Source organism: Elephantulus edwardii, unplaced genomic scaffold, assembly GCF_000299155.1.
Source record: "Elephantulus edwardii isolate Elephantulus edwardi_28Jun2011 unplaced genomic scaffold, EleEdw1.0 scaffold00056, whole genome shotgun sequence".
NCBI lineage: Eukaryota > Metazoa > Chordata > Mammalia > Macroscelidea > Macroscelididae > Elephantulus > Elephantulus edwardii.
The window spans coordinates 2,150,643-2,171,209 of record NW_006399806.1 but is presented as its reverse complement, the minus strand read 5'-3'; the positions used below and the strand labels follow the sequence as shown (position 1 = coordinate 2,171,209).

At 36.6% G+C, this 20,567-nt stretch overlaps 1 protein-coding gene and 1 pseudogene across 4 annotated transcripts in view; one reads left to right on the top strand and one right to left on the bottom strand.

Annotated features, from left to right (window-relative positions):
- Positions 1-20,567, top strand: part of GRIA4 (glutamate receptor, ionotropic, AMPA 4) — a 584,876-nt gene that overhangs the window by 353,463 nt on the left and 210,846 nt on the right. The gene's annotated exons all lie outside the window — the stretch shown is intronic.
- LOC102852351 lies at positions 5,010-5,495 on the bottom strand (annotated as a pseudogene).

Here is a 20,567-nt window from a genome sequence, read left to right as displayed (position 1 = left end):
ATATATATATATATACACACACACACACTCACATAGTTTCATAGGCATACATGAGTGCAGGTATGTGTATAGAAAAGCATATGCAACAAAATACATCTGCACACATAACTGTATCTGTAGATCTATAGTCCTGTTTATAGATCTGTAGTCCTGTTTGTGTGTACTGATATAGATTAATCTATGTAACAAACCACACAGGAGTCACAATTATAAAGTCTTCATAGGTATATACAAACAACTTGCAAGATTGATTTACTGGGATAAAGGATTTGGTCTGTAACCTTGAGGGATAAGCGAGTCAATTGGCATAACATAGTTCACAAAGATAATGTCCTATATCCAAGTTTGGTGAATAGCTTAAGGGATCTTAGAAGCTTGAGCGAAGGCATCTAAGTTAGTTGGTTTCTACTCTTATAGAAGAAAAAAGAATGAAGAAAATCAAAGATTGAGAGGACAAACTAGTTCATAGGACTATAACTCACACAAACCACAACCTCCTCAAACCTGAGGCCATGACAAGAAAGTGCCCAACTTCCACCAGATGCTGTTGTGATCATGGACACACTAGAAAATATCAGGTGGAATGAAAGGGGCGGGGGAAAATATAGAAAGACCAAAACTCAGATGCCTAAAACAAAGTTTATATATATACCCACCAACTCAATAGACTAGACAGCCTCAACACTGTCATCATAGATGTCCTTTGACGTTGAAATTGAAGCTATTTTTGTAGATCATCTTTCAGACAAACAATAAATTGGCTTATAAAATAGACAGTATCTCGTATGACTAATGTGCTTCCTTGAACAATTAACAATATAAAACCAAACTCATCAATCACCCCAAAGCAAGGGTGTGATGCAAGCTAAGGCAAAGGAAACAGAACAAACAGATTGGAAATAATGAGAATGTTGACACGTTATAACCAATGACAGAGAACAATTTGTATGAAAACTTCTAGCCTATCCTAAACTCACTGCTTTGAGTTGATAACCACTCCCAGCCACCCTCTATCAGGCTCCTGAGGCTGTAAATCTTTGCAGAACACTGCCCGTCTTTCCTATGGAGCAGATGGTGTTCTAACCACAGGCGGTTTTGCTACCAGCTTAGTATGTTATCTGCAGAAATCACCAGGGTTCCTTAAAAAAAAACAAAAAAAAAACCAACCTGCTAAAGGAGAACCTAATTTGCCGAGTATACTTTCATGGAAAACACAATACCATTTCATTAAATAGTAAAATAAAGAATGCACCATGGTGAAATGGAAAACAGGATTGATAGCAAACAGTAAGCAGAAGATCATGCCCCAACAGATTGAATCCAATGAATATTATGACCAGCATTTTAATTTAATGACATAAACATTAAATGATATGAAGCAAGAACACAAAATAGAGATTGCTAGATTGCAAGGTAAAGTAGTGTAAGAATAAAGCAACAACAACACAGAGCTAAAGATGAAATCAGAAAATGTCAAGAACCAACATTGTTAAGACAGTACAAGACATGAACAAAATAAAATAAATGTTGTTAGAGATTTAAAAAAAAATAGAAGATTGTAGCTATGGAAAACATATCTGCAAGATCCATCAGATGGCTAAGGGTTTATCACAAAGCTGTTCATGAGAAAGTGATGTTGGTCAGACTGCAAGAGTTAGAAGTGCCTGCACCATTTCCATCAACAAGTTAATCCACACGATATTATTGTGAGTGAAATAGATTAGTCACAGAAGAACAAATGCTGTGTAAGAGCACTATTATAGAAAGCTAAAGAAAAGTTCACAACACAGATAGAATCATGAATCATTCTAGGATGATTATCAGAGAAAGGAATAGTAGAAAATTAATTTGTAGATAATAATTATTGGAATATGTGAAGAGAAAAACAATATGGAACGAATGGATGATCAGACTTGGAGTATTAGAATTAATGTTGGGGAACAAAATGTGCATGAATGATTGGAAAAAAAATATGCTTTGTAAACTTTCATTCAAATCACAGTTGAAAAAAACCTGAAAGTGGAGGGCTGGTACACAGAAGAGAGGTGACATGTTTTTCACATTCAAGTAACCTCTATATCTGAGTGGTGAGAATTTCATCCATTATGACCACTAATGTATAAAGAATTACTCTCCATCCTTCCAGGTTGCTCTCATATTTTCCGCAAAAGTACTTAGTTAATACTTGGTTATACATAGCAATAGTGACAGAGATAGTATAGCTAGATAACAGCCTCAGAGGGACACGTCAGTCACCCGCAAGTACAAAATGCCTCCCTAGAGCAATTATGTGGCAAATGCTGCTGACATGTGAAAACATCTTGCCTTCAATTTCACTGGAGTCAGGTATAATGGAACCCAAATGACCAAAGGGCAAGCAAAGAGATGAAAAGGGCAAATACTAAAAGCTCTTGAGTTAATAACTAGAAATAAATGACCTTTACTCAATGATATAGACATGCATTTAATATGCTGTTGTGTAGAGTACACTTGATTCCTACTCATGGTAACAGTAGAGAACTCCCCCTAAGGTTTCTTATACTTTTATTTTTATAGGTGTAGATTATTGCCACAGGGCAGGCGGTAGTTGCAAACTACTGACCTTTTGGTTAACAAGTGAGTGCTTAACCATTGAATCTCGCATTTAATCATATTATTGTTGTTAGGAGTGTCAAGTATGACTCTTAGTGACTCTTTGAACAGCAGATTATGAACACTTACCCAGCTTCTGCCATCCTCACAATCTCTGACATACTTGAGCCCATTGCTGCAGTCATTTTATCAGTCCACCTGGTTAAGGGTCTACCTCTCTTTCATCTATCCTCTACCTTCCCAAGCATGGTGTCCCTCTCCAATGAACAGTATTTCCTAGCAACATACCCAAAGTGTGTGAGATAAAGTTTTATCCTCTTTGTCTCCAAGGAGCACTCAGGCTGCACCTTCTCCACGACATAGTTGTTTGTTCTTTTGATATTCCTTGGGACATTCAGAACTTTTCTCCAATACAAGAGTTTAAAGGCACTAATTCATCTCCTCTCATCCTTATCCACTGCCCAAGCCTCAGAAGCAGAGCAAGACTCTGAAAAGACTACGTCTTGAATCAGGAGTACCTTAGTTCTTGAACTGACATCATTGTTCCTCAACAATGTGGAGAGGTCCCTAACTGCAGACTTTCCAATGAAATGTGTCTCTTGATCTCCTGAGTTCTGGTAACAAGTGTGTTGAGTGTGGATCCAAGTAAGATGAAATCATTGACAGTTTCAGTCTTTTCTAAATTTAACATTGACTTCTCCAAATTGCTACAAGAATGATATGAAATTTTACAAGTCAGTCTTGCATGATGCTTATACCTAAACTCTTCCTCTTTTGTAATCTCTTTCCTTTATGATTGTGTAACAAAATCAAGTTATGTGAATTAGTTAAATTGCAAGACCACGCATTTTAGATAATCAAATACATACATTGGGGGGGTGGATTTCCTTCATCTTTTCAAAGCACATGAACTGAAAACTTTAAAAGCAGTCATTATACGCTTTCTCAAAAAGTTAGAAATAGAAATACCATCTGACCCAGCAATTCCACTACTGGGAATATACCCTAAAGAAACCATAATTGCAACCCAAGCAGATATCTACACTCCCATGTTTATCGCGGCTTTGTTCACAATAGCAGAGAGTTGGAAACAACCCAAGTGCCCATCAACAAATGAATAGATAGAGAAGTTGTGGTCTATTCACACAGTAGAATATTATGCAGCACTGAAAAACAAAGAACTCATGAAATACTATACAAAATGGGTGACCGTGGAGGACATTATGCTGAGTGAAATATTTCAGTCACAAAAAAGACAAATACAGCATATTACCCCTGTTACAAACAGGACTGACATGAGGGTTGGGGAGAAATTAAGGAAAGAGGGGATAAATAATCTATATGGCGCTGAAAGAGATGAGGGAGAGAACTATATAAAAGGAATATATGATTAGGTATTATTGGTGTGACAAGAGTCCAGATTAAGAGCTGCATAGTAAAGTGGGGAACAATGAAAGAACTTTTTTCCCAAAGAAAAAAGTAATTGGGGGGGAGGCGGGGAGGGAGATAGGGGCATGGAGGAAAATGTGCAACAATGAAGGATTAGAAACCCAAATTCTTTATAAACTTTCATTAAAATATCAATTAAAAAAATGCTATGGGGGTAATACCGAATGATCCAGAACGCATTAAACGTAGGTAAAAAGAATGCTGAGTCACTATATCTAAAAGAATTGGCTGACACAGAGCCACCTCAGGAAGAAGAATATGAATAAGAACAAATGCTAATAAATGAGTGCATTCGAATTGCTCTGAAAAAATTGATATAAAATTGTTGTTGTTGTTGTTATTGTGCACCATCGATCTGGAACCAATCCATAACTGACCTTCCAGTGGATTTTCAGAGGCAGTTAATCACACAGAAGGATGAAAAATCATATCTACTGTTCATAGGGTTGCTATGGGACATAGTCGACTTGATGGCACAAAACAACAATATGTGTGTGCATGTGAATATGTGAAGAGTGATACATTAACATATCAACCATTCTTTAAGGATAAACTGGGGCGGGGGGATAAAAAGTAGCCAGTCTAGTATGAGCAGCTTATTTCAGTATAGAAATTGTCCCTTGAGGCATGGTGAAACCTTTTAAAGCTTCAGGAAGAATTAGGACAAGGGTACAGGGTGTAAAAATGGCTCTTTCACTGACTTATTTATAGATGTATCACTCACTCATCGTCACAAAGTCCCTTCTGACTCATACTGACCCTCCATCAGACTTCTGACATGGAACATTTTAACAGCAAAGACCGCCCATGTCTCTCCCTCAAAGTACCAGGTGGCTATCTGCATATAAGCTAATCATTGTCAAAGAGTCAGAGTAGACCCATGGCTGACCCTCCATTGAGTTTCCAAAGCCATAAATTTCTTTTTTTCTTTTTTTTTTTGGTAGTTCATGTCTTTTATTAATTCATAATTACTTGTCCTCTGGTTTGTTGAAGCAATAGGTCAGACAACACTTGCCACAGTAATGTCTATCAAAGTGACTAGCTGTAAAAAACTCCAGCACTGCATTCGTCTGAAGGACACTCCCCACGAAGGGGGCTAATTTTGTCATTCTCATCCACCTTATAGTATTTCAGAACAGCCAGCTTAATCTTCTTTCCCTTATGCTTGTTCTTCTTGGGAGGTAGTAAGACGTCTTCCTATTCTGAACACCACCACGAAGTCTGCATACAAGAAGAAGCGTGCTTTAAGAAGAAGAGTGCTTTCCAGCAAAGAGGAGTCTTTGCCAATCAGGAGGAATTCCTTCCTTCTTTTGAATCTTGGCTTTGACAGTGTCATCTGTGTCTGAGGGGTCAACCTTGAGGGTGATGGTCTTCTCCATGAGGGTTTTTACAAAAATCTGCCTCTTTGTGATGATTCCACCACAGATGACAGATAGGAAAGAAAATCTGCACATTTTGTGGGACGAGATTGCCCGACTTTTCTCCTGAGTAGCTGCAGATGAATTCAAACCAAAGTCTCGACCTTTGGGTAGCACCAAAATTTCCTGTGGACTAGCTCACTAGGGTGGCCTGATGGAAATTGAGAGCCTGGTTCCTCTCTTAACTGTCTGTGTGATCTTGTACATACATCTCTGTAACTCGTTTTCCACTTTTTAAAATGAAGACAGGGATTCGTTCAAAATCTCATGATGCTGTGGTTAAAGCATCTGTCTGTTAACCAAGGGATTAGCAGTTCACATTTAACAGCTATTCTGAGGGAGAAAACAGAGGCAGTCTGCTTCTGTAAAGATTTACAGCTCAGGAAACCCTTTGGGATAATTCTCTATGGAGTTGTTGTGAACTGCAATCAACTCAATTTCAAAGGGTTTAATGAGATCTCCGTCCTATTCTTGAAGCTATAAATTCATCAACAGACTGTTAGGGACAGAGGAAAGACTTTCCTGACAGCATGTGAGTAGTTTTGTTGATGCTAGGACTGCTGATTTTTTAATTGGCTGTCATCCTCAACTCCATGCCTTCTGTTAAGTTGAAATATCACCAAATTATTATTCATTCTTGAACTGAGTATTTAGTTGGTTTTGACGGAATGATGACATTGAAACAGCCTCAAAAATGGTATTTGTAGAAAAGTTTTCAGGAAATGATAGGCTTGAAAAACAAAAGCAAAGGCCAAAATCTGAAGGAATGAATTAAGTTTGTGTTAAAGCAGTTTAACTTTGGTGACTTCACTTTCTCTGAAGGAGTTGTAGAATGGCCTTAATAATTTTAATTCAATGGCTTTCATTTCTTATCTACTATGTCTCCTTAAAATTTATGTTAATCTGTAAAAACACACTCCACTTAGGCCAGTGGCTGGTATAAACTATAATTTATGCTAAACGTAGTCAGACTGATTTCATGAGGCTCTGAAGTATCCATTTAATGCAGCAGAACTATTGGATATTGCAGATGAGCTACTCGCAGCTTTGCTCCTAAAGAAAGTTCTCAGAAAAGGCAAAATCTTTGTGCTATAAAGCAATTTGCATTACAAAGAGACAGTAATACCTAGAGCTTAAGTAGAACTGAAATGCTTAGCTTTAAGCTTGGCCATCTCTTTGTAGACATAATGTTATTTTAACTTCTGTAGCATCTTTCATTCTTCAGAGTAATAAGGCACTTGGGAAGTAATATATAGCTTCAACATTAGTATGCAGTAATAACCAAAATAAAGTTTAAATACCAGCTAGAGAACATGGCTAGGAGTGTTGCCCAGGGACTCCTTCAAGGAAAGTAAGATGGACTGTAGAGAAAATGAATCAGAAATGTATTTTCCTTAAAAGATATGGAAAGACTTTTCACAGAGGAAGATATTCGGATGGCCAACAGACACATGAAGAAAGGCTCTAAATCACTGGCAATAAGAAAGATGCAAATCAAAACCACAATGAGATACCATCTCACTCCAGTAACAGTGGCAAAGTTTAACAGGACAGCGAGTAATAAATATTGGAGAGGATGTGGTGAGAAAGGAACTCTTATATATTGTTGGTGGGATTATAAAATGGAAAAATCAATCTAGAAGTCAGTTTGATATTTCCTCAAAAAGCTGAACATAGAAATTCCATATGACCTAGCTATTCCACTGCTTAGAATATACCCTGAGAAAATGAGAACTGAGGTACAAATGGAGATTTGTACACCAATGTTTGTAGCAGCATTATTCACCATTGCAAGAACATAGAAACAGACCAAATGTCCAACCATAAACGAATGGATTGAGAAATTATGGTGCATTCACATAATGGAATACTGTGCAGCATGCAGGAGCAATGATTTTGTAAATTATTACCTAACTTGTACACCAATGTTCATAGCAGTGTCATTCACCTTCGTAAGAACATGGAAACAGCCCGAACATCCAACCACAATGGAATAGATTGAGCCATTATGGTACAACCACGCAATGGAATACTATGCAGCACACAGGAGCAATGATTTTGCAATTACTTAACTTGAGAGAGACTAGACAGCATTATGCTAAGTGAACTAACTCAGTTCCATAAGGACAAATACTGTACAAGACCATATTATAAAACATTTATGAGGATCCTAGCTGGGAGGGGGGAGCAGAAGGGTGTTAATCACAATTTGATGGGTGGAAGGAGGGATGGGTAAAGGAAATGAGAAAAAATCTGATGTGAAAAGCTGTGTATACAAACTTTATAAGTAAACAAGTATAAAATAAAAATATTATTTAATTTTAAAAAAACCAACACCTAAATGTATTGGCCTTTCTGTTTTCTTTGGTTGTAGGATGAAAAGAATTAGAACTTTGCTTTATGTATTTGTTTAATTTTATTCAAGTGGCCTAGGAGTAAGAAGCTGTGCTGCAATCACAAAGGTATGCAGTTCAAATTCACCAGTTGCTCTGCAGGAGAAGGATAGGCAGTCTCCTCCTATGTTATAGAACACTCTCAAAACCCACTAGAGAGTCAATTATGTCCTAAGTCACTTTACATATATCTATAATATTTGGCACATAACCTGCTATATTGTAGGTGCCCAAGAAATGCATTGATTTTTTTTCTACCCTGATTTTTACACTCTGATTTTTATCACCGTAATTGCTGATTTTTTTTTCCATTATGTACTCTTGTAAGCTAATTTAAGTTTGGTTGTTTTTATAATTAAGTGAGCCATTAACTAAAACAAAGTGATGAACTGAGATTGAATGAGCCCTGTGATATTCCTTAATTCAGTATATTTTTAGCTTTATAATAGCATAATGCCACTGAATACAGTGAAGCCATCTGGAAGATGATGATAGAAAACTGTATCAGAAAAATATATAATCATAATGGAAACTTCTATGGGACTTTAAGATTGGAAATTATTTGAAAAAGGGAAGTACAACATAAATGTTTAGTAACTATATATTTAGGCTGTTGAAAATCCTTTTTGTTACCTTTAAGACAATGATTTTTAACACATTTTTACTTTCAGAATTTTCTAAAAATTTCATTCTTACAAGTATCCATAGGCTAGTCTCAGTGTTTTCTTTTAGAATAATAGTGATGCTAGGAAATCTATTCATTCTCTCCATTCAGTTCCTGTTCATATTTTCCCATTTATCTGTCCAAGATTTCTATCAGGATCTTCTTCCTCAGTCCAGCATGATAAGCCCGTATGCTTAACCTTGCTTACAAAACTTCTTTTGGAATCACAAAATGTTTGCTAGCAGATTTACATACTTCCCTACAGACTTTAACCAGAACTGATTTGGACTCCCTTGTACGCTTATGGACATTAACTTATCACTGACAGAATTGTACTTCAAGATAGATGTTAAAATGTCCTTTTTTTGTTGATGAATATGATGCCCTTACTGTTAAATTTGTCATTCTGGCTAGTAAACTATATTGTTGTTGTTCTTATGTGCCATTGTGTCACTTGTGACTCAGTTACAACTTGTGACCCTATGTACAACAACTCTGAACCCTGCTCTTGGGCTAACTTCACTGTCTCTGACACATCTTACCCCCATTACACCAGTCACTGATCTAATTCATCTCATCTATAGTTTTCTCCTCTTGCACTGTTCCTCCACTCTTCCAAGCATGATGTCCCTCTCCAACATATGTCCATTCTTTGTAACATGCCCTAAGTATCTCAGACGGAACTACAAAACCCTTGCCTCCAAAGAGCAGCTTGGTTTCACCTTCCCCAAGATGAACCTATTTTTTTCTCTTAGAAGTCCATGGTATATTCAATACTCTTTTCTAGTACCACAACTCAAAGTCATTGATTCTTCTTCTATCATCCTTAGTTATTGTCCAGCTCTCTGATGCTCAACAAGTAATTGTGAAGACCATGGCCTGGATCATGCACACCTTAGTCTTCAGATGACATGATTGTCCAATTAAAAAATGGCTAATATTACTCCATTTCAGCCCACTAATGCCTAGGTTACTGAAAAAATGTCATTTAAAAGACAGTCATATAAAAGACACCCAAGAAAATTAGAACTGAGACCCAAACAGAGATATGTAGACCAATAACACTGTTCTTAGCAGCGTTATTCACTATCACGAGAACCTGGAAATAGCTCAATGTCCAACCACTATAGAGCGGATTGAGAAGTAATGGTTTATTCACATGACAGAACACTACACAGCACACAGAAGCAATGATCTTAAAAATCATTACCTAACTTGAGAGAGATTGGAGAGCATTATGCTAAGTGAACTAATTCAGTTCCATAAGGACACATATTGTATAAAACCATTATTGTAGAACTAGAAAGATAACTAGTAAAATGTATATGAGGTTCCAAGGTGGGGAGAATAGGAGCAGAGAGATGAAGATGGGCAGGAAAGTAATCACAGGGCCACACAATTTGATGGGTAGAGAGAGGAGTGGGTAAAGGAGATGGGAAAGATCCAGTGTGAAAAACAATGAATTCGAACTTTGTAAGTAAACCAGTACAACGTAAAGATTTTCTTTTTTAAAAAAAAAGAGGCAGGAAGAAAAGATCAAAACATGTCATAAAAGACTGTGAAACTTATTCTAGAGCATGCAAATGAATATAAAAAAAATTGAGTAGTGACTTTCAATGGACAGCTGGAAAAGATAAAGGGACAACAAGGCCCCAGGTAACAATGAGATACCAATTGAAGTGTTTCAATAAACAGATCCAGCATTAACCTTAATCACTCATCTATGCCAAGAAACTTGGAAGACAATTATATAGACAATAAACTGAAAGAGATCTCTTTTTGTGCCCATTCCAAAGAAAGATGGTATAATAGAATGCAAAAATCATTGGACACAATCATTAATATGATATGCAAGTAAAAGTATTGCTGAGGATCATTCAAATGTGGTAAGCACATTAACAGAACTGCCAAAAAGTCACTCCTGATTCAGAAGAGCTGGAATCAAGAATATCATTGCTAATGTTAAATGAAAGTTGTCCAAAATCAGAGAATACAGAAAGATGTTTATCTGTGTCTGACTACTCAAAGTAATTTGAGTGTGTGAATTATAACAAATTATTGATAATATTAGTCTGAGTATCTAAGGTTTATCATTCAAAATGTCTTTCCTACCCAATGATTGTTTATTTTGGGCTGAAGTATTCATTGTATTAAGGAGGGAGGATTAGGATGGGATACAAGTCTCAGCCTACTAGAATCTTATATAAGCCCATGAGACCTCAGTACTAGTTCTCTTTTGGGGATAGCTGCCTTCAGTAGATAGTAGACAGTGGCCCCTAATCTCTGAAAAACTATTCTGCATATCAACAGTGACTTGAGTCATTCCCCTTATGAGTCCGAGTCTGTAGGAGAACTTCCAGCATTCCACAAAACCCAAGGGACGTAGAGGAGCTAGGGAACTGAACAAAGGAGAGAGAATGACTCACGTGACTGTAGATATGAAAATCAGTTGTACAGAGACTGGTGAGCTTTCTGTGTGAGGATAACACGCCCTTGTTTGCTGAAAGTGAAGACAGCTTGAAGCACTGAATGATGGAGATCAAAGCCTTTGGTATAGGGTACATCTCAACAAAAAAAAAATCACCTTTTACAACTGAACCAATAAACAACACTGCCATTATTTGATAAAAGATTGATGTTGTCAAGGATTTAATTTTACTTGGATCCAGAATCAGCAAAAATATAAACAATAGCAAAAAGGTCAGACTATGTATTGCATTAGGCAAATCTGCTGCCAAAAACATCTTCGAAATGTTATCAAGTAAAGATGTCACTTTGAATAATAAGGTGTTTCTGTCCCAGCCTTAATATTTTTAGTTATCTCATATATGTGTTGAGGTGAAGAAAAATATAATTCTTAATTTATATAATTGAAGCTAAAGAAAATGAAAACAAGTCTACAAAACCAAAGTATGGTTCTTCAGTCTACCCCACCTGAAATTTAAAATCATCTTAAGGATAAGTTTGAAGCATTGATTACCTATTATTGAAGACCAAGTGAGTTGTGGGATGACATCAAGGATATCATAATGAGGACAAGAGATCACTACAAAGACAGAGGTAAAGAAAAATGGATATCAGAAGAGACCCTGAATGTTGCATTAAAGCATTGAGAAGCGAAAACCAAGGAGAAAGATACTGACATAGCTGAACAAAAGATTTCAAAGGGCAGCTTTGAAGACAAAGCAAATAATTAGAATAGAATATGCAGAGACCTATAATTGGAGAATAGAAAGGAAAGAACACTCTTAGCATGTCTCAAGCTGAAAGTACTGAAAAACTAATTTAGGCCTTGAGTTGCAATACGACAAAATGCTGTTGGTAAAATCTTGAATGATCCAGAAAGCATCAAAAGAAGATGGAGGAAATACACTGAATCAATGTACCAAAAAGAACTAACACTGAAATATTTCAAGAAGTACCATATGATCAAGAGCCAATGGTAAGAAAGTAAGAACTGCAAGCTGCTATAAAGGGATTGGCAAATAAAAGGCTCTAGGAATCAAAGTGATATGAATTGACATATTTCAAAATATAGATATAGCCTTCCACATGCTCATCAGGAAATCTGGAGGACAGCTGCCTGTCAGACTGACTGGAAAAGATTCATATTTATCATAGGGTTACTATGGATCATACTTAACTCGATGGCCCCTAGCAAAAACACTGCAGTATTTCATTCTGTTATATAGAGGGTCATTATGATTCAAAACATACTTGATGACACATAACAGCAAGCAACTGTTTTGATATCATATGGAATGTGTTTTGAGTTACAGAGAAAACCAGCTACAGACCACAACACTGTATTTCTTTTCCTTTTCTTGTCATGAACTGTCATCTTTTTTAAGAATAGGCAAGCATTTTAGGTCAGATTTTTGTGGGGGGAAAAAACTACACCAAAATGATAAGATATCTCCCAAAATTTAAATAAGGGAAACAGTAACACCAAATACTTGAGTTAAAATATTTAAGAGCGAATGGGGTAAGTTGGAGAAAGTAGATGGTAAAAAAGAGTGTTTTGTATGGTTGAGTGGCAACAATTGATGAGAACATTGGGTGTAACATTCTCTGAATAGATGTCAATTTTCATTATTACTAACTCAAAATTTGATGTTTGTTTTATTAATTCCTGGTGTACAAAATATAATATCCACAAATGTTGTAGTTGGTACTAACAATGGTATTTGCAGTTTCAGACATCTCTTATCCCCTACATTATACCTTGTTTTTCATAAGTCATTAATGTATTTTAAAATTAAAGATTTTGAGATACGATTTTTACAATTACTTTTATTAAAACAGCACACACTTACAGTTTAAACATTAAATAGTTTATTTAGAATTAAAAATACCTCATAGTCTATTGATCCATGGTTTCTTTTTCCAAAAAAAAAAAAAACATTTATTGTCTAGCAAGTGCTTGATTCTTTTTAAGAACCATTGTATATTAATCTTTTTCATTAGCTAGTATATCTCATTACTTCCTGCATTGGATGATGGGTATTTAGCCATTCACATTTCATTGGCTTACTCTACTACCACAAAAGCACACCTATATACCCATTTCTACTACATAATATAGGTTCATCATGGTTTCTAGTCAACCACTATTTAGGGTTTTCACTTCCTAAATGTCATTCATAGTAGGGGCATATAAGTCACCATCAATATTTTTGATCATTGTTTTGTTTTCCCTAGAGTTAATAATTGCCTCATGGAGTGTACATTAATTAGATGTCAGATATCCTTCCAGAAAGATCATCCAAAGTACTAAGGACAGCCTCATTTTGGAGAGATCTTCACAATCGTCCTAAAGTTACTACCAGTAATCCTCTAAACACTTGACATGTTTTATTTCGTGCTCAGTCTATGATAGTGGACGAATTGGCCAGATACTGTATGATAATGCTCTAAATCACAATTGTGGTGATCTGGTTAATGTAGGTTTGCTTGATATGTTAAAAGTTGTCAGTGTTATCAGAAAACAGGCGCTTAAAAATGTTATGTACTGAAGCCATTAGTAATACAGGTAGTGTTCAATCAACAGATTTGTTTCCTCAATTCTCAGTCTTAAAGACAGATAAGTTACTATGCCAGACTGTAGGTTTTCAAGTGGCAAACCAAATAACTAGATAATTGACAGCCATCCAAGAATCAGTGAAAATGTGAAAAGGTTCCTCAAGGTGAATACTGTGGCCCACATGATAAGAATGACCTTTGGTTCTGTCCACAGTACAAAAGACTACCTCAGTTTTCCATTCTGCGTTCTGAGTATTATGTGTTTTTCTCTTAGGAGGAGCAGGAGCTGTCACTGAAATGAAGTTGATGTCCTCTTCCCCTTCTGGCCCGAGACTGTAGACTTTCAGGATAACCAAGTCTTCTTTGACCTTTTCACCGTATGCGTTAGACATTGAATCCAACTTTATTTATCCTAAAATGAGATATCAAGCCAAGGAGTTGCAGTGCTCCCATAGATCAGTCATTTGGCTTATGTTCTCTGAAGATATATAAGTCAGCCCAGTAATAAATTATTGTTGTTGTTGTTGTTGTTGTTGTTGTTGTTGTTTTATGCTGTTGAGTCAAAACCAACCCATAGCTAGGCCTCCAATAGGTTTTAAGAGACAATTAATAGCAGGGGAGAAGATTGCCCATCCTTCTCCCATAAAGCATCTGGTGGATTTGAATCATGTGCCTTTGGGATTGCAGTGCAGCTTCTTACCACTAGGCCAAGTTTAGGTCAAGGAAGTAAAACATCTCTGTCCCCAAGGAGCACCTCTAAGTGGAGATTACTTCCAGTTGTCAGAGGCTCTGATCAGCAAAAGGTCAGTTACAGAGACGTTATCTCAACATATCATGAAGGCTTCAGGATACCTAAAACAGAAGCACTTTTCCACAAATGACTCTTCCTACTTGTAAAAATCCCCTCTTGTATTTGTGAACTTTCACTGTGGAAACATTTTTTACCACAAAAATTATGCTTTGGTTGAACAAAAGGATTTGACTCATAAGATTATTTTAACCTTTCAACACAGAAAAATCATTGAAACCCATTTGAGCGCTCTCCTCTCCTTCACAAGATAAGATGGTGGACAGAACCATTAATGTTTTACGCTCTTCTCTCCCAACATGTATGTATACTTGTGTATAGTTTTCACAGCCCTCAAAAACAGCCAAATAGCAGCTCTGTCTTTACCTTTCTCCTTAAACTAACTGAAGTTGGTGTAGTTAGGAGAGGAGGAGTTGATATACAGGATAGGGAGAAGAGTAGAAAGGAAAAGCAATAATATATACTGAACCCATAAAGTTTGTTTCAAGTTGTGCTACCATTAAATATCTAAGGCTGTGTGTGTGTGTGTGTGTGTGTGTGTGTGTGTGTGTGTGTGTGTGTGTGTCTTAATTTCTTATTGTCCAATTAGTATCTTACGTAAACATTTTAAATCCAATCTGGGACAGATTGTATCTGGGACAGAGAATGGATAATAACCAGCGTCTCACCTCTAGTTTCTTATTAGAATTAATCTCAAAAAAATCTGTCTAACGGAAGAATGAACCAAACCTCCCTTCTCACAGTCAGGACACACTGAGAAGATCTCTTAGATTTTTTTTTTTTTTAACCATCTTCTCTGAATAGACTCAAGTTTGTCAAAATAGACTTTAAGGGAGACTGAGCTGTAAGACAGCATAGCTGTTGGCATTCTTCCTTAACAAACTTTCTACATCACCTCATTGCCAAACAAAATATCCAAATTCCTCCTAACAAGTCCTTTGCCTTCTGGACATAGCAGTCAAAAGTTTCTCTCATTTATCACTCAGTGAGGGAGCCTGACTCTAAAACTGTTGTCAGAAGAGAGAGGAGGCTTTCTAGGAGACACTGTCTAGAAGCCATCAGAATGATCTTGGTTCTGACTTACTGTCATAGGCTGTCCCTACAACACAGCCTCTAATGAAACTAAGCTGTCTTAAAAATACTTGTAATAGAATTATTTCCCTTTATACTTAGAAGGTAGTCAAAGCACCAAAATCTTCACATGGTGTTCTCACAGAAAAACTCCAAGGGCATTGTGCTGTGAGATCTAAAGTTCTCATGAGTTGTTTAAAGCAGAACAACAAAAATAGCAAAAATCTAACCTATATTAGCAGATATGTGTTCTAAATGTGCTTGTGACTTACAAGTATAGTTTTCTTATTGAGGAGCAGAAAATCATCGTCAACATATTGAAGGAACAAAGACAAATTTAGAAAGCTAAATTTAAAAAATGGTGTTTATTTAAGTAATAAAAAATATCATACTGCATTGTTAGCCTAAAAGTTGGCTTTTTTTAGCCATTAGAGTTATTCCCCTTATGATCTCCAGCTACCTTAACTGAAGACACATGATCTTGCAAATCAGTATGGTCTTCCAAATCAACAGCTATGGAATTAGGATAAGAAAAAGAGTGCTTCCCACACTGAAGAACAAGACCTGAGGCAAGCAAGATTTGTGGCAGCAAGACTTGAAGGAAACAGGAGCAAGACCCTGATGATGGTGATAAAGAGACTGTAGCATTGCTGTAGAGAAACTGTGACAAGGTGTGACCTGAGGCTTCTTGCATGTGTCCAGTTAAAAGTTTTTTTTTTCTGTTCTTGCCAGATGCTTGAAGGAGAAGCTGACTGCTCCAAGGCAAATCTTGCTGGATGATTTGGATTTGACTACTGGACTGAAACCAGAGCCTAGACTAACTAAGAAATCATGCCTTGGAACTTGGGCTAAAACCTATCCCAGTGTACTGGGTTTTTGAGGTTGTTGGGTTTTGGGTTTGGTTTTTTTTTTTTTATCTTTAGACACATACTAAAATAAAACAAAACAAAATAAAAAATTAACATGGAAGGAGTAACCTCAGCCTACACAGAGGGAAAGTTGCCAACACTTGTTAGAATAGTGCATACCTGAGAGGGAACATCAGATTGGCTGATAGCTCCCTTTGCAAAAGAGAGTTAACAACCATCAGGGCACTATTTGAGAGTTTTAAAGCTACTTCTGATTATTTGGCTATCAATCCCCACCTTATTTCCATCTCATTAATGAATAATAAGTGGAGGATCATTTATTGCCTAAAAGTCCTTTGTTGTTAAGTCAGTTCTGACTTATAGTAACTCTGTGGCACATAACAACCATTCAACCTGTATGTTAAACAAGTAATCCAGGAAGCTGTACTGTATCATGAATAATGTGGCATCAGCACTGGAGGAAGACTTCTACACAACCTACAGTATTCAGATTACATAACTTAGCTTGCTGAAAATTAAGAAGACTTGAAAAACTTGTTGATTAAGATTAAAAAAATAATAACCTTCAATATAGATTGAAATTAAGACATTAAGGAAACAAAATCCTCAAAACTGGACCCAAAAGCAACATTTGATAAACAGAGAAAAGCTTGAAATTGTAGGATTTAGTTTACTTGGATTCACAATCATCACCTATAGAGACAATAGTCAAGAAATCAAGAGATGTATTGCATTTGGAAAGTAGGCTGTCAAAGACCTCTTTAAAGTGAGCAAGGCCATCAGTTTGAAAACTAAGCTGTGCCTGACTCATGCCATGTCATTTTCAATTGCCTCATATGCATATGGAAGTTGGACAACAAATATGGAAAGTTCAAGAAGGATTGATACCTTTGAATTACTGGATTGTTGAGGAAGAGTACTGAATATCCCACGGACTGCAAAAAGAACAAAGGAATTTGTCTTAGAAGTATAACCACAGTGCTGTTTAGAGACAAGGATTGTGAGACTTTATTTCACATACCCTAGGCATATTGTCAGGAGCGAGTAGTCCTTGGAAAAGGATATTGTGCTTGGAAAGGTGGTGGAGTGTCAAAGAGAGGTAAACTCTCAATTATATGGATTGACACAGTGAGTGAACTAATGGATCTAAACACTGGGAGATTATGTAGATAGCAGAATTGTGTAGTCCCCAATTTGCTGTGAATAGAGTAACTGAATCAGTGTTGACTCCATGGCACCTAATGTTAATTCTTGGACAGAGTAGAACTTCCCCATAACATTTTCAAGGTGATAATCTTTACACAAGTAGACTTGTCATATACTACTCCCATGGTGCAAATGGTAAGGTAAAACTCTTGTCCTTTTGTTTAGCAGCTGAGTATTTAACCCTTGAGCTACCAAGGCTCATATTGCCTAGCTGGCCATAAAATTTAGCCCATATATTTGCTACTGATTCTCATGGATTTTCTTCAAATCTTGTTATCAACCTGTAAGACTCCCATCCTTTTACTCCCTGAAAACTGGGTCTGTCAGTATTACTGTCTTCTTGCCCACACTTCCAAGAACTCAGATGTGTTTTAGATTTTATACCATCGAAAAGCTAACAAGTTACAGCACCATAATCCATGAGTGAAGGAAAACTCCTGGGTCAAAAGGAAAGGCAGTTAGCAACAAATGCAGTAGCTAGCTTATCATGGTCTTCATGTCAATTCTCCAAACACCAGTTTCCACAAAGTAATAAAAAAGGAGGGGAGTTCAGGTAACACCTGCATACACTTTTGACTGTATCAAAAGAGAGGAATCCTGAGTTTTAGATCTTTAGTCACATCATGAACAATGGATATGCCTGTTCTCTACTCCCAAGAAGATATACTCTCTACTTCTAAAGCTGTCAGCGAACCTGTTCTTTCCTTCAGGCAGAGATTCTATCTCTAATTTCCAAAGTCTCTTTGCTATCAAAGTAGTCAGTTTCATGATCTTATGCTAAATTGTAAGATATTCATGGAGAATTAAATAGTTGTTCCTAAAGTAATTGTTCCAAGTAAATTCTTCCCATGTGGAATTCATGTCTTTACTTCTAGACCACTTTGTTATTCTTTGATAATTCCCTTTCTTTTGATTTCCTTCTAAAAAACATCTTTAATTTAATTTTAGAATTTTCTTAGCACCCCTATTTTTCTCTCCCTCTTCTTCTTTCTCTCTGACCCCCACATCTCGTTCTTTCTTTCTATCTCCCTTCATTCCTTGCTCACTCTCTCTCTCTTTCTGCTTACTGGGAGATTTTTTACTTTTTCTTACAACTCACTTTTCTGAGAGATTTCTACTGCTTCATTTTTTAAATTTTCCATTTCAAATTTCTGCTATCACATTTAGAATTTCAAAGGGATGTGCATTAGTTTCTGAAAAATCCTTTTCAAAATCTTACTGGCTTAAGGCTGCCGGTATTTTCTCCTTACTTCTGTGAATATAACAGCTAAGTTAGATTTTGTGAGTTTGGTCTTTTGATGTTTTGTGGTGTTTTTTTTTTAAGTTGGGGTTTTTTTCTGCTCCCTGTATTACAAGTTTTCTTTAAGCTGTTGTGTGCATGGATTGCTTTTGACATCCTTTGTGCCTTTTATAAAATGTATTCTCTTCCTTGGTGCCACTCTTGGGCTGTAGTGCATAGCATGTTGCAGTGATACCTTAAAGGCCAGTAGTTTGAACCTACTTGATGCCCCACGGAATAAAGATAGACAACGTCCTCTTGTAGAGTGTTGTCATGAGTTAGAATTGACTCAATAGCTATGGCTTGGTTCTTTTTAAGATGGAAGAATCAATTCTTCCTTATTCATTGTCTAACTTTCACATACTAGAAGCAAGGATCATAAGACTTCATGCACATACTTGCAGTATGTTGTCAGAAAGAAAAAATGCCTGGAGAAAAACCTCACTCTTGGTAGAGGGTCAGGGGAACAGAGTAAGTAAGATTCTCAGCAAAATGGATTAAAACAGTGGCTACAATGCTCTCAAGCACAGCAGCATCTAAGGATGACATAAAATCAGACAGTGCTTTTCTGTGTTAAACATAAGTCCCTATGAGTTACAACCAACTTGACGGTACGTTACAACAACAACAAAACACCCCAAACTTGAAACGCTGAAAAACTTACTAGAAACTCTAGGAATACCTGCAACTTGACAAGTGGTAGACTTTCCTTTAGGATGATGGGCGGACACTAATGTTTCTATTCCAGAGGTGTTTCTTCTTGAGTTAGTTTCTTTCCTCAAAGAGGAATCATCAGTACTTGCTTGCATTATGTGATTCAAGCTGGAAAAATTCTAAGAACTTAGCAAGGAAGAAAGACTAAGATTCTTCACCTTTTAATGTGCAGACTTTCAGTCTATCACCGCCCTTCAGTATCATACACTATCTCTTGGCCATGCCTCATATCCTCTCACCTGATGTCCGACTCATTCTTATTTAACCCTAAGGATTCCCCAGTGCTCCGAAGTACCTAATGCCTCCAATTTCTGGGACATTTTTGTGGTTTTCAGCACCATCTGTATTATTTTTTCTTCTACTGCATACATAAAGCTTTCAGCTTTCTCCCTTTGCCAAAGTGCATTGTTGTCTATTTATGCTTTCCAGACTTACCATGTTGTTGTCATCTTTAGGCTTCTTCTGTATCTTTGGTTTTATCCAAATTTGTCCTTTTTAGTTGTGTTTCAGAAAGAAGGAAAAAATGTACACCTGAAATCAGTCTGTTTAAGTAATTTCTGTTGAATTTAACCAGAAAAATTACAGATTTTTAACAAAAGAAGGGCTAATGTGACTACAAAGATTACAGATAGAATTGAGCCCCACTTAACCATTGAGGATATTGTTTACATTCTAACTAGATGCCAGAGATAACAAATACAATTTTAAAAAAAGAAAAAGCCATTGTTTACAAATGTTTTAGGATAAAACTTGTAAAATCCTTGGCAATGCAATGTTTTTGCACTTGTTAACCAAAAGGCTGGCAGTTCAAATTCACACCGTGGCTCCACTGGAGAAAGACCGACTGATCCGCTTCCATAAGGATTGAAATCAGGAAATCTAGGTGGGATAATTCCTTAGTGATGAGACAGAACTGTCCCAAAGGCACCAGAAACAAGAGTGTAATATTTAGACTCTCGAAGGCAGCATGGTTTTCAGATTTTTGACAACTGTGAAGCATTTGCTTTAAATCTAAAGACATTTCAATGTTATTCATTCAAACCAAGAATGTTGTCAGAGTAAAATAATAACTCTTTCATTTT